Raw genomic sequence first — 13,925 nt, forward strand, 5'->3', positions numbered from 1 at the left:
ATATTTACAAGGAAAGGAAATACCGTTTAACCTTTTCTCCACTTGCTATCTCCACTGATGTTTTTGTTCTACCAAAAGGTTTCATGGAATTCGCTTATTTGCAATGTTATGCTTTAAAATAAAAATCAAAACCTAAACATATTGTTTATATAAGTAGATCCTCTGATTCCACCACATTTTAGAGACATGGAATCTGACAACTAGGAATTTAGTTTACATCGTATCCAAAAAGTGGTGCACAGGCACTTTGTACTTTAAATCAGAAACAGGACAAATTCAATAGTTCTTTGAAAGATACTATAAAAGACCACAACTATAATCTTTAGTTCCAAGAAAACTGTTTTAGAAGCTAACTGTAAAGAATTGAATCGCATAATTAGTAACTAATATGAGGCTATATTAAGTGTAAAAGCACAAAGAAACCTTGATTTTGGATTGATTCATAATTCTGAAATTTAGAAAGAAGCAAAGGAATGCTTTTAGATTAGGCAGCCGTGATTTATAATTTGCTAAGCCTATTGTAGGAGTGTTTAAAGGGTGGTGCTATGTCTATTTTTGCTCTCTATATTCCTACTGTCTGCTTTGCCTTGTTTAATACATGAACGAAGTGCTTCCTCTTGTTACACAGCAACTGTTATTAGTTTCGGCACAAAGAAAAATAAATATTCCCTTATCACTTGGACATAATGAAAAATGGTACATATATTAATCAAAATGCTTGCTATTTTAGCCAATACTCTCAAAACAAGTAAAAAAACAACTTATATTTGTCTCACTATATTAATATGATTTAAAAAACAGTTTTTAATTAATCCTTCTACTATGTTATTTTCAAGTTAATGCTATAAAATTATAGTATTTGGAAATTATCCAAGAATTAAATAATCAGCTCATACTATATTTGCCCCAAAACATTCACAAGACATTATTTTTGTCTCTTGTTCCCCTTTCTGACCTCACCCAAATGCACATTTTATATCTCCCCTTAAACTATCACTACAATGGTAGAGAACTCTCCAAGAATACTAGGAAATATGGAGCAAATGAATGTTTGCTACTAACTGAAGATTGTGGAAGGTAACAATATACTCTTCACTCTTCTAGCCCATCTAGATACCATCAACCTATTTTTCGTCTGCCTCCTTTATACCTCCTTGGTCTTGGTTTGAGTGTTTCTCAAACTTGAACAAGCATAAACATTATCTGAGGAGGCTTGTTACAACAAAGTTTCTTGGACCTCACCCCCAGAGATTCTGACTCAATAAATAGAGTAGGTCTCTATTCACATTTTTAATCAAGCTTACAGACAGGCCCAAAATGCAGTTTAAAGACCACTGGCTTTGGGGTAGAAAATCTTTGTCCCAACAGATCTCCAATTCTTTGGGATATTCCAGAAAACACCTGAGGCTGGGTCATCCTAGCCCTTCTCAAAGTGAGCTAAGTGACTTAGCTATCACTTAGAAATCAAGAGAAGGGAAGCTGTACTGTAAACCTGAGTCAAATTACTTTAAAATCAGTGTCAGCCCTAAACAATTACTTTAAGCAGAAAGGTTTGGATTCCAATCAATGTTGCCACTAAATGCTGTGCAATTCACTTTGAAACATGGAACTTCAATAAATGTTGGTAAGTGTCATGAAAATGAATAAAAGTCACTGATGAGTCAGGTCGTTCTTCCTAAGCAGGATGCAAGGTGCTTTCTTTCCCAGGTTCTTGTCCAGGAGGATTGGAAGAATGAAGCCATGGACAAAAGGTGGTAGATCAGTGATTCTCAACCTGAGGGTCGCGACCCCTTTGGCGGTCGAATGACCCTTTCACAGGGGTCACCTAGACCATCCTGCACATCAGATATTTACATTATGATTTATAACAGTAGCAACATTACAGTTATGAAGTAGCAACAAAAATAATTTTATGGTTGGGTCACAACATGAGGAGCTGTATTTAAAGGGCCAGAAGGTTGAGAACCACTGGTGGTAGATGAAAAGGGTGGAAATTTATTGGAAGCAAGTACAGACTCCCACGTAGGGAGGGAGTCCCAAGGGGTGACCCACTAAGCTCCTTTTTTCTAAAGTTTATATAGGCTGCAGTTCTTTGTTTCTTGATATTCCCTTCTGATTGGTCACTATATCAGCTTCAAAGGTCAAACCCCGTGTGTGCCTCCCTTTTTTTCCTCCCCCTTCGGTGGTAGAATTCTCTATCTCCTGTGAAAATCTGTTTTCCTCTTTCTCCCGTTTGTCGGCATTTCTCTATCCTCTGTGAAAGTTTGTTTCCTCTCCCTCCCCACCCGCTGTGGCTTTTCCCTATCTTCTGGGAATGGATGTCTTCCTCTCCCCTTATCCTGTGGCACCCTTTTTCTTCTCTGTGAATGTATGCCTTTTGGCATATCCAAACCTCACCTTTATGCTCCAAGCCTTCCTCCCCCCATGGATCCTGTTGTTTCCTAAATCTCCCTAAACCTGCTTATTTTGCCCCTAAAACTTCTTTCACTGATGTGATAAAAAGGTGATGAATACATAAGTTAGATCATTTTTACTCTCATTCCTTCCATTTCAATCAAATTTTAGTGAAAAATGTTGCAGTTTAAAAATTATGAAAATATAGCACAACTAATAAATTACCACAATGGTAACATTTACATTCACATTATATTAACACTAGAGGCCTGCTGTACAAAAATTTGTGCACTGGGTGGGGGAGGTCCCTCAGCCCGGCCTGCCCCCTCTCACAGTCCAGGAGCCCTCAGGGGATGTCCTCGTGATGGCTGGCCTCCCTCTGCCGGAGGCGACTGGCTGATTAGAGGAAGGCACCACACCCATCACCCCACCGCTGCTGCCGCTGCAGGCCACAGCAGCTGCCTGCCCTCGGCCCTTGCAGCCACTGTGGCTTTGTCTGAAAGAACGTCCAGAAGGATATTGGCTGTCCAGTGTAATTAACAATTATGCTTTTATTATTATAGATACCTTACTATATCATCATATCACCTGATGCTTTAGTCAAATTATTCTAATACCACCAGGAGAAAGGTTTAAGACTTCATCTAAATTCAAATTATAATAAGTAACCAAATATTCACTCAGTTTAATTTAATGCACTTTATCTGCACAGTTCTGTAAATAATAAGTAATAAAGACACATCATTAATAGGGCAGTTACCATGAGCCTTAGAAAGTCATTTTTTTACTAACTCTTACAAGCTAACCTACTTCTACTATATATATGAGCACTCTGGTGTATGTTAGTTAAATGACTGACTTAACATTGAGCCTGGATGTATGGAAACTATATTCTCCTTTTAATTTCACTGTGAACCTTAAACTGCTCTTTAAAAATAAAGTCTTAACTTAAAAATTGGGCCTGGATCCTTAATAAAGTTATACCTTACTATTATAGTTAAGTTTTAATTTTAAGTGACACTCAATGGCCAAAATTGTCTTTCCAAACCGCTGAAATTGAAAGATTGTCTAACCTCTTCCTGACAATGACATTTACATCACCACCTAGTGCTCGTTCCTTTTCTGACCAAAGGCACACAGTTTCAATTACCTGTTCTCTCTGTGGTTTGTAAAGTTGGGTGATCGGTATCTGTACCATTTCTTTTATTTTTAGAAAACATAATTCCCTTTCTGATATATAGGTTTGAATGATCAGATGAGAGCCTCCTGAAGGATAGAATTCACACAATTAGGTAGAAATATATTGGATGAGTTACTAGTAATTCTATACTGCCTAAAATTACAATTGACCCAATACGTATGTCACTGATACCAACTTTGGGAGGTGGACTCATCATATCCTAGCCACTTTATATTTTACTTACTCTTCCTGAGAAAGGCAGAAAGTGAAGAATGCCAGAAAAACAGAAATGAACGAACTTGGCTTTATCATTGAGTAAATGGTGTTTTATATTTATTTACCATAAAATTGGTCCAATATCTTTATTTTTTCTGACACCAAACTCAAAACAATATGCTTATCATCTTCAGAACAACAATGCAAATGAAACTATGTATTGTGACAGTGAACACTGGGGACTAAAAGTGGGTTAGTGGGTATAATTAAATCTCCTTTTCAAATGCTTTGGTAAGTGCAGTTAAGATGAAGAATTTTTTAAGCTATTTTCTCTATTGTATAGAATATGAAAGAGTTGTTCCTTATATGTCAGTGACAGTTGTTATGTTTTTGGAATGGCAAATTTAATGACTAATGCCTTCAGTTGGGGATCCAAAATTTTAAGGTCATTACTGGTTATAGACATCTGTCAATGAATGACAGGCTAATCATTTTTAGGAAAAAAGTCAAATAAATATTACCAAGCTCATGGAAATAAAAATAAGTAGGTAACAGTGTTTCTACTATAATGTTTTATAATGTTAAAAAGAAAAATTATTTTAGTCTAATAAAATAAATTTTATGTTTGAAAATAGAGTATACTAAATAACATAGATTAGTAAATGTATAAGAATTCCTATACTATAAATATACACAAAGTAATGAAGTTGAGTTTACATTATTTTTAAAAATTATGAGTTTCACAACTCAAAGTATTCTTATTCTTATTAAGGAAAAACAATGAGGCAAAATGTAAATTCTGCATCATCACAGATATTCTATATAATTAAGAGGTAATATGCAAATTGACCACCACTCCACACAAGATGGCCGCCCCCATTTGGACACAAGATGGCCTGCAGGGGAGGACAGTTGGGAGGAACCAGGCCTGAAAGGGAGGGCAGCTGGGGGTGACCAGGCCAGCAAGGGAGGGCAGTTAGGGGGGACCAGGCCTGCAGGGGAGGACAGTTAGGGGGGGACCAGGCCTGCAGGAGAGGGCAGTTAGGGGGAACAGGCTGGCAAAGGAGGGCAGTTAAGAGTGACTGGGCCAGCAGGAGAGGGCAGTTAGGGGTGACCAGGCCTGCAGGGGAGGGCAATTAGGGGCAATTGAGCCGACAGGGAAGCAATTAGGTGTCAATCAGGCTGGCAGGGGAATAGTTAGGGGGTGATTAGGCAGGCAGGCAGAAGTGGTTAGGGGCAATCAGGCGGGCAATCAGGCTGGCAGGCAGGCGAGCGGTTGGGAGCCAGCAGTCCTGGATTGTGAGAGGGATGTCCGACTGCCCGCTTAGGCCCGATCCCACAGGGCAGTCGGACATCCCTCGAGGGGTCCCAGATTGAAGAGAGGGCAGGCTGGGCTGAGGGACACCCCCACCCCCGTGCATGAATTTCGTGCACCAGGCCTCTAGTGCAGCAGTTCTCAACCTGTGGGTTGCAACCCCTTTGGCGGTCGAACGACCCTTTCACAGGGGTCGCCTAAGACCATCCTGCATATCAGACATTTACATCACGATTCATAACAGTAGCAACATTACAGTTATGAAGTAGCAATGAAAATAATTTTATGGCTGGGTCACAACATGAGGAACTGTATTTAAAGGGCCAGAAGGTTGAGAACCACTGCTCTAGTGTATATATAAATCTGAATATACTATAGCATAGTAGTGAGAACAACTACCATTTTCAGACATTTACTATAAACTTGGCACAGTGATAAGTGCTTTATTTATCTTGTATTTTGTCAACAGCCCTGTGAAGTAAATGATCATTTTACAGAGGAGAAAAGTGAATCTTAGAAAATTATTAGTGAAAAAAATAGGAAATGGTGCAGAAAGAATTTTAACTCAGTTATATTGACTCAAAAGGCCATGTTCTTCACTGGGACATATTTTGCCTAAAGTCCCAACTGACTTAATATTTATCTGACACAGTGATTAAACATAGAGACAAATATTAGCCATTGTTCAGAAACTATGACAGTGTCCTTAAAAAAGTAAAAGTAACATAATATACTATCATTGGTGCCAGAACTTTTTGGACTTCAATTTTGATTTACCAGACTGATACTCTTAGTGAAATGTTTACAGTTGTTTGATTTAGTGATAACAGTCTGCATTTACTGGGTATACCATGCAGGGTAGTGCCAACTTCATTTGCAATTATTCCCAATACTACCAATAGTACATTTTCATCATCTACAGTTTCCAGAAGGAAGCAAACTTTTATAAAGGATATTATGAGGATAAATGAACCTTTTACAACTACATAGAAGAAATATACTTTCAAATTTTCCCCTCATCTTCAACTATCATCATGCCCTCCTTCATTGCAAAGTACTATTAAAAATGTAAGTTGTATTATAAGGAGGTACTTTCTGTTTGCCTTCAAGAAATTTATCTTAGAAATGTCATTTGAAATAGAGATATTCTCTAATTTCCAATTACAAAAGCAATTCTATATTAAAAGGTAAACACAGGATATAGTACCATTTTCAGAAATGTGTATCACTGCATTCGATTCTCTGTTATATTCAACTATGTTTTCAGCTATTGTCATTTTGGCAGTGGCGAAAGGTGGTGAGCAGAGTCAAAGAATATGTGCAATTCTTCTTTTTAATTGTTAAAGCAACACAGTTAACGCTCACCTATAAAAAAGAGGAAAAGAAGAAAATCAAAATGGAAAATGTTGAGTCAATTGATTTAACCAAGTTTTCAGTAATGCAAAGATTGCTGCCAGAAATAACTTTTTTAAATTTCTACTAAATATGCTCGAATCAGACATGAAAGACTTTAGCTGCACATTACCTCTGGGAAATAGTGAAGATCTTTTCAAAATTTTCTACTTTTTTCAAAATTTACTTAATTTTTCTTCACAAAGTATAATAAGCAAACAAGTACATTTGGAAAACATTGATCTGAAGGTAGTAAAAAAAACTTTTCATAATTTTAAAAAATAATACTGTAGTATATTTCAAAATTCAAAGAATAAAGATTATACTAAAAGTCACATTAGGTCAAAATGATGATAGACTTTTTAAATTACAAGTTCCTATCTTAAGCTAACCTTTTGTCAGTCTCTATAATGTTCTGTTTTATATTACTTTGCCATGCACTGATAGGTTTTGTAAACTAAGACTTACTTCACTTACTTTCAAAGACAAATGTTTGCTTAGTGTCTACAAATGTGTGCCAACTGTAGTCCCTCAGACATTCATTAGTGTTTAGAATTTGCACTTAAGGAGGACAATGGCATTGTAAATGAAAATGACCAGTAGCCAAAGGGAACATATAATTGTTTGTAATTAAACAAAAGTGTTGCTGAGTTAATCAAATTCACATCTTAATATACTTTAAAGCATTGCTGTCTTGTCAAAATGAAGACTTCAGTTTTCTCTTTGAATTTTTTTTTTTTTTAATTGGTAATGAAACCTAAGCAAATTAGGCCACTAAGATTTTTTTAACCCACTTCAGTACAATAAATAAGCCAACTATGTTTTGATCAAAGATTTCATTGGAACCCTCTTTTAAGTTTCACCAGTTTCATAATTAACAGTTTGTAAAGGCATTGGCCTATTTATAGCTTTTGCTCTCCCATGCCCTGTGCTGATGATCTCATTTTTTTTGAATTATAACACAAACATACTGAAACATTACATCCTTCCCTTGGTAACGGAATCATTTCTTTGAAACACTATTAACTTTATAGAATTCTCATGGAGGAAAAAGTTTTATTTAAATTTTTATTTGAATTGTTCATTTGATTAAAGGCAAGTCTAAATTAAACAAAAGAACTCAAAATGTTGACTGTCTTACTATAAAGTAAAGAAACTGACATGATTTTGCTGAAAATTATATTTCTACAACCTGTAGAACATTATCTAATTTAAGAGGTCTGCCTCTTAGTTTTTCTAAACCTACAGGACTTATCGGGTTTTTCCTCTTTAAAAAAAAAGGCACAGCGATAAGAAAATTTAAAGTTATGTCAAACAAATTACATTTTAGTTATTAGTGGCTAGTTTGTAAATATCAAAGATCCACTTATTGTCGTGCTTGGAGCTGCATTTGCATGCTGATGAAATGCAAGTGGATGTCTGTGAACTGTAGGGTTATCTCTAGTGCAGCAGTGGGGAGCTCCAGAATCAGACAGTTGAGCATCTGACCGACTCAAGAGTCCAAGCTGCAGACCTCTTCTATTCACTTTCTTTACAACAATTAAAATATGCAAAGTGATAATTTTCCTTAAGTAGCCTTAAATGTGCGATCTATTTAAATGTGAAGAAAATTGCCTGAAGCTTCTGGTGTGAGGGACAAAAAAGAATAAATTATGCAAATAGCAGAAAAGGACTCTACCACTTGAACGCCTAATTTTCCTGTAATAAGCATACTGTTTCATTTAATTTTTTGCCTCTTATTAAAAGTGACAGTTCTTTTGCACTGTCTGATGGTTATATCTGACACAAGCTAGGGAAATGACTGCTAGACTAAATGCTAAAGCATTTTGGTAGCTTTTTTAGATGATGGTTACATTCACAAAGTAATTATGCACTGAAGAGTAGAGAAATAAGGTTTAATTACACAGTAATCGCTTCTGATGGACACGGCAGAAGTGTGAACACCGCCAGACTGCAATCCATCAATGACAAACCCCTGGCCACTTTTAATTCCTCCTCATTTGCATCATAACCTCCGCACCAAGTTGCACAAATGCTGTTAAATGTTAATAGGAGCTGTCTCTCCACTCAAAATGAATGCTTAAGCTGTTTCATTTTTTTTCTCCTCCACCTCAGACCTTCAAAACCAGCTCCTCTCTGAGAGCAGGCATTAAGCACAGAGCATGGTGCGTGGTCACTGTTGTGCTAATTGGGAGCAACACTTAAAGTTTTATCTCTCAAGCGCTAATAATGCACACTGCTGACAAACCAGTGAATAAGTAATGTACTTGGGGGAGGGGGCAAGAAAGGCATGCCTAGAATGAAAAATGCAGTTGGGACCGTTGTTCAGTGACTAGCTATTTGATTAGGCCCTGTAGTCATATTTAATCCAGATCCTTAGGGAACATAGACAAAATTACATCTTCATCTCATCAAACATTCAGCTATATTTAAGCATTCAGCTGATCAAGCTTTTATTGTTTCTCTTGCAGCAACATGGAGACAATGTTGTCCTGCATCCTTCAATTCCAGAAGCTGGCCGAAGAAAGACCCTATGAGCTGTGGGTTAAGGAATTCCAACAGAAAAGGAATAAAATCATTCTAGCCACTATGTACTAATGTTCGAGTTGATAAAACCTCCAGCCTTCAGTTCTGTTTGTACAGAATTTAATATTCAATCTCATTTTTACTATTTAAAGAAAAAAAAGTTATTCGCTCTACCATGTCTTTAAACTCTGTCCATTTCCTGGGACAGGTCGACATCCTTAAACTGCAGATGGTTCTTTTTCTATTAAGCAGCAGGTATCATTCTTGTCTTGACAGGAGGGGGCTCCACCTGCTGCCTGACTACCAATACTTCCAGCTGACTACTTTGCAGAACAAGCAAGGTAATTTGTAAGCTGTGTGCTAAGTTTTACAGTAGACTCTAAGAAGTGACAAAAGAGCCATTTTCAGCGACAAGATTGAGAATTATCAACACCTTTCTGTGCATAATAGTTAAGTCTTTATCACTTGAGAAGCTGCTGATAAGGTTAAGAACACTAGACAAACTGCTCATTAGTGGAAAGGTTTGCCTTTTACATTAAAGACTGCTGGGTACTGAAGTTTCTCTACTGAGCGATTCATCCCTGGCATTTGAAAAGAATAAGCTGATTGGTATACATAAATGAATATGGAAAAGGAGACCTGGAATGTTCTAATGATATTAGTGAGGTTTTTCCCAAGTTCAAGAAATGATGAGCCTGGCAAGTGTGTTCAAAAGCTGTGCGATCAGGTAGGTAAGGCCCTAGATTAGAAGTCATAAGACCTATACTCTCTTCTGTATTTTACTACCAACTAGCCCTGTGACCTTGAGTAACTTGTATTTGATGAAAAATAAAACATAAGATGATTCAAACATAAAATATCAGGATTCACTAGGCTGCATCAATAAAAAATCAGAATCAATTGCAAACATTTCATGCACTAATATATTGGTAATAAATATATGAGAGAATATATTATTTAGGACCCAGTCATTCATTTTATGCTGGGGAGTTGGATTATGGATTAAAGTCCATATATGACCAGAAGAATGATACTTATTTCTATATCCCTGGTGTATATTTTTTCATATAAATAAAATATGGTAAATAAATTCCTCAGACTATTTATATTATTATACCCAGCTTATGCTTCCAAATAATTAAATAAAGTGGGTAATATTAACCTAATTTTAAAGATGAAGAAAATGAAGATGAAAGTTTAAATAACTTGCCAGAACACATGTGTCTGAGGAGCTACAATGGGGTTTGAACCCAACTCTGTCTGATTTTAAAGTTTATGTGTTTGACCATGAACAATATAAAAATATATGAAACAAATTATTTACTGTTTTATTATAAACTACTAACCACTAATGCCTTAAAAAGCATACAGCAACAAACCTGGTACCATCTGTGTTAATTCATTTTGAGGGTTTTTTTTTTTAAAAAAATACACAATTTTATAGTGTGTTGCCCATGTTACATAATCATCTACTCACACTTCAAACTAGAGAAAAAGTTAAGGATATATTTGAATTCATGATTCCCAATTATAATTGAAAACTATTTGAATATAATGTAATATTATGTTATTAATCTATATTTTGAGGAAAATTTCTCAAACTACATGCTATGTGGTAAAAAGTCTACCTTGAGTTAATGTTGAAGCCTGAATTAGCTCTGTCCTCTTATACTGGCATCATGAAGTTTCCGGTGCACTTAGAGATCCCTGAATCAAAGGCACTGTACAAGTAGAAAGTGGTGCACATATTATTAACCTTTCTGCGCTTGTTTCCTCATCTGTAATATGGGGTTAATGATATTTCTGTACCTCACAAGAATGTTGTGTGAATTAATGTTTGTAAAGCCCTTTAAGATCCACGGATGAAAGATGCCATAAAAGTCCAAAGGTGATAATATTATAGTTATTGAAATTGGAAACACCAATAATGCTGGGAATTGAATATATATTTGGTTGCAAGGCACCCTGTGCATTATGAATTCACAGGCACTTAAAGAAGCTTACAGCTTCAAAATTAATAATAATAAAAATAAATCCTGAAGAGTTATTACCCATATGTTATAAGGCAAATGGATGTAATCTGTTCATAACTGGCAAAAAACACAGTATCAGAGTACACATTTCCCTATGTTTCTCTATAGAAACTACTGCAGTAGAATACACTGGATCTATACTCAAAATCATACAATGTGAGAATGGTGTTTTAAGAAAGAGGCAGTAAATTACATGTTTAAAATGCTAATAAGATTTAATGAAATCATTACCTGTATCTTTTAATACTGCTATATTTTTTCATTTACATTTTGAATGTCCTTGAATAGTTTATACACATTAAGCAAAACACATAACAGCTATCTTTTTAAAAACAAAAAATAATACAAATTATTAGTTGTCACCTATTTGTCTGAACTAATACATATATGGGTATTAAATATTTTTCTAAGGGTTTCAAAAGGCATTTTACTTAATCACTATAATACAAAAAAGAAGAAAATAAGTTTCAAATATAGTAGCTATATTTAAAAAAAATTAAGTATTAGATATTTATTTATGCATTTATATAGTTATCCATTTACTCATTCACTTTCTTGACACTTCATTCATTTAACAATAGTGTTCATTTGTACTACACATCCTATCTAATCTAATAATAGACAAACATGGTAATTGACCATACCTCTGCTATGCTTCCCATTGGCTAATCAGCAGGATATGCAAATTAACCCAACCAAGATGGCGGCCGGCAGCCACGCAGCTGAAGTGAACAGGAGGCTTGCTTGCTCCAGTGATGGAGGAAGCCAAGGTTCCCCGCCTGCCATGGCCCGGCTCTGAGCTCCACTCTAAGCAACAAAGTTGCAATTATAGAAGCTAAACGAACCCTAGATACCTGCTTTCAGCAGGCTGTGGCCTCAGAGCTGGAGTGGCAACAAAGTTTCAATTATAGAAGGTAAATAAATCCCAGAATAAAAAAAAAAAAAGAAAACAAGGAGAGGCTGGGAGCTTCAGTAGCCAGCTTGGCCAGCCTGAAAACAGCCCTCAGCCTCTTATCCAGGTTGGCCAGGCACCCCAGCGGGACCCCCACCCTGATCCGGGACACCCTTCAGGGCAAACCCACCTGTGCACCAGGCCTCTATCCTATATAGTAAAAGGGTAATATGCAAACTGACCCTAACAGCAGAAAAACTGGGAATGACTGGTCACTATGACACACACTGACCACCAGGGGGCAGACACTCAATGCAGGAGCTGCCCTCTGGTGGTCAGTGAGCTCCCACATGGAGGAGCTCTGCTCAGCCACAAGCCAGGCTGATGGCTGTCTGTATAGCAGTGATGGTGGGAGCCTCTCCTGCCTTCTCAGCAGCACTAAGGATGTCCAACTGCAGATAATCGACTGGTCAACCAGTCGCTATGACATGCACTGACCACCAGGGAGCAGACACTCCTATTGGTAGGTTAGCTTGCAGCTGGGGTCCAGCCAATCGGGACTGAGTGAGATGGGCCAGACATGCCCTGGAGCCCTCCTGCTGCCCCTCCATGGCTGGCCAACCTCCTGCGTCTCTCCCTCCCAAGCCCTGATCATGCACGGATGGGGTCCCTCGGCCTGGACTGTGCCCTCTCGCAATCCAGGATCCCTTGGAGGATGTTGGAAAGCCGGTGTCAGCCCAATACCACAGGCCAGGCCCAGGGATCCCACTGGTGCATGAATTTGTGCACCAGCCTCTAGTAATGTAATAATTTAAAAATCCAAGTTGCAGAGCATTTATGAATGGGAGTGTGAATGTGGGTAGGTCTATATGCACAGAAAACAGTCCAGAAACATGAACACCTTTCCATTATGTAACTTTGTAATAATTACCTCTAGAAAGTGGTTTGGGACTAGGGCAGCAATTCTCAACCTGTGGGTCGCGACTCCTTTGGGGGTCGAATGACCCTTTCACAGGGGTCGCCTAAGACCATCGGAAAACATATATATAATTATATATTGTTTTTGTGATTATCACTATGCTTTAATTATGTTCAATTTGTAACAATGAAATTGGGGGTCACCACAACATGAGGACCTGTATTAAAGGGTCATGCCACTAGGAAGGTTGAGAACCACTGGACTAGGGGGAGTGCAAAAGAGCTTTCATATACAAAAGTCTATATTGGCTGATTTTGTTACAAAAAGGATGTGTAACTTTTTAATTTTTAAAAGCCAAATTGCCAGAATGAAAAATAAGTCTGAAAGACTATTTCAAGACTGTAAAATAAAAGTGAAGATTAATAAGATAAAAGTAAATTAAAGCAGTACAGTTAGAATTCAAATAACATAGTAAATTTATTGTCAAACAGAATGAAAGGAAGGATAAATAATTAGAGGGATGACTCATTATCCTTGATTATAGTTTAGGAGACTTAACATGCACATTTTTTTAGACATATCTTAGAGACTTTCTGATATTTAATTAGAAGGAATGCAAGTTTGTCTTTTAATCCATTGAAGCATGATTTTCAACTAAGTAGAAAAAAGGTTAACTTCAAATGATAGTAGCAAACCAGTCAAGGAAAAACAACAGAGTTCACAATTAAGTCAAGAAGTCAAACAAATGTTATATTTAGAAAGTCAAGAGCTTTGTTTTGGTTGCTTTAGAGGTTTTCTTCAATTTATGGGAGGTTCAAGGTTACCAAGCTCAGCATCCAGAGCTCAAAGTCATTCCAGAGTTTACTCAGTATTAGAGTTCAAAGATTTAAATGTTTTACAATGGGAAAATTTGAAATCTGGGACTATTGACTTTATAAGTAAATTACAGTAGAAGGTCACATAGTTAGAAAGCTATATTTAGAGGTTTGAAGTCAAGGAACTCAAACACGTTTAATGTCTTATCAAAAATTGTAACTACTTATATGCATATTTATAAA

This window comes from Myotis myotis, unplaced genomic scaffold (genome assembly GCF_014108235.1).
Source record: "Myotis myotis isolate mMyoMyo1 unplaced genomic scaffold, mMyoMyo1.p scaffold_m19_p_8, whole genome shotgun sequence".
NCBI lineage: Eukaryota > Metazoa > Chordata > Mammalia > Chiroptera > Vespertilionidae > Myotis > Myotis myotis.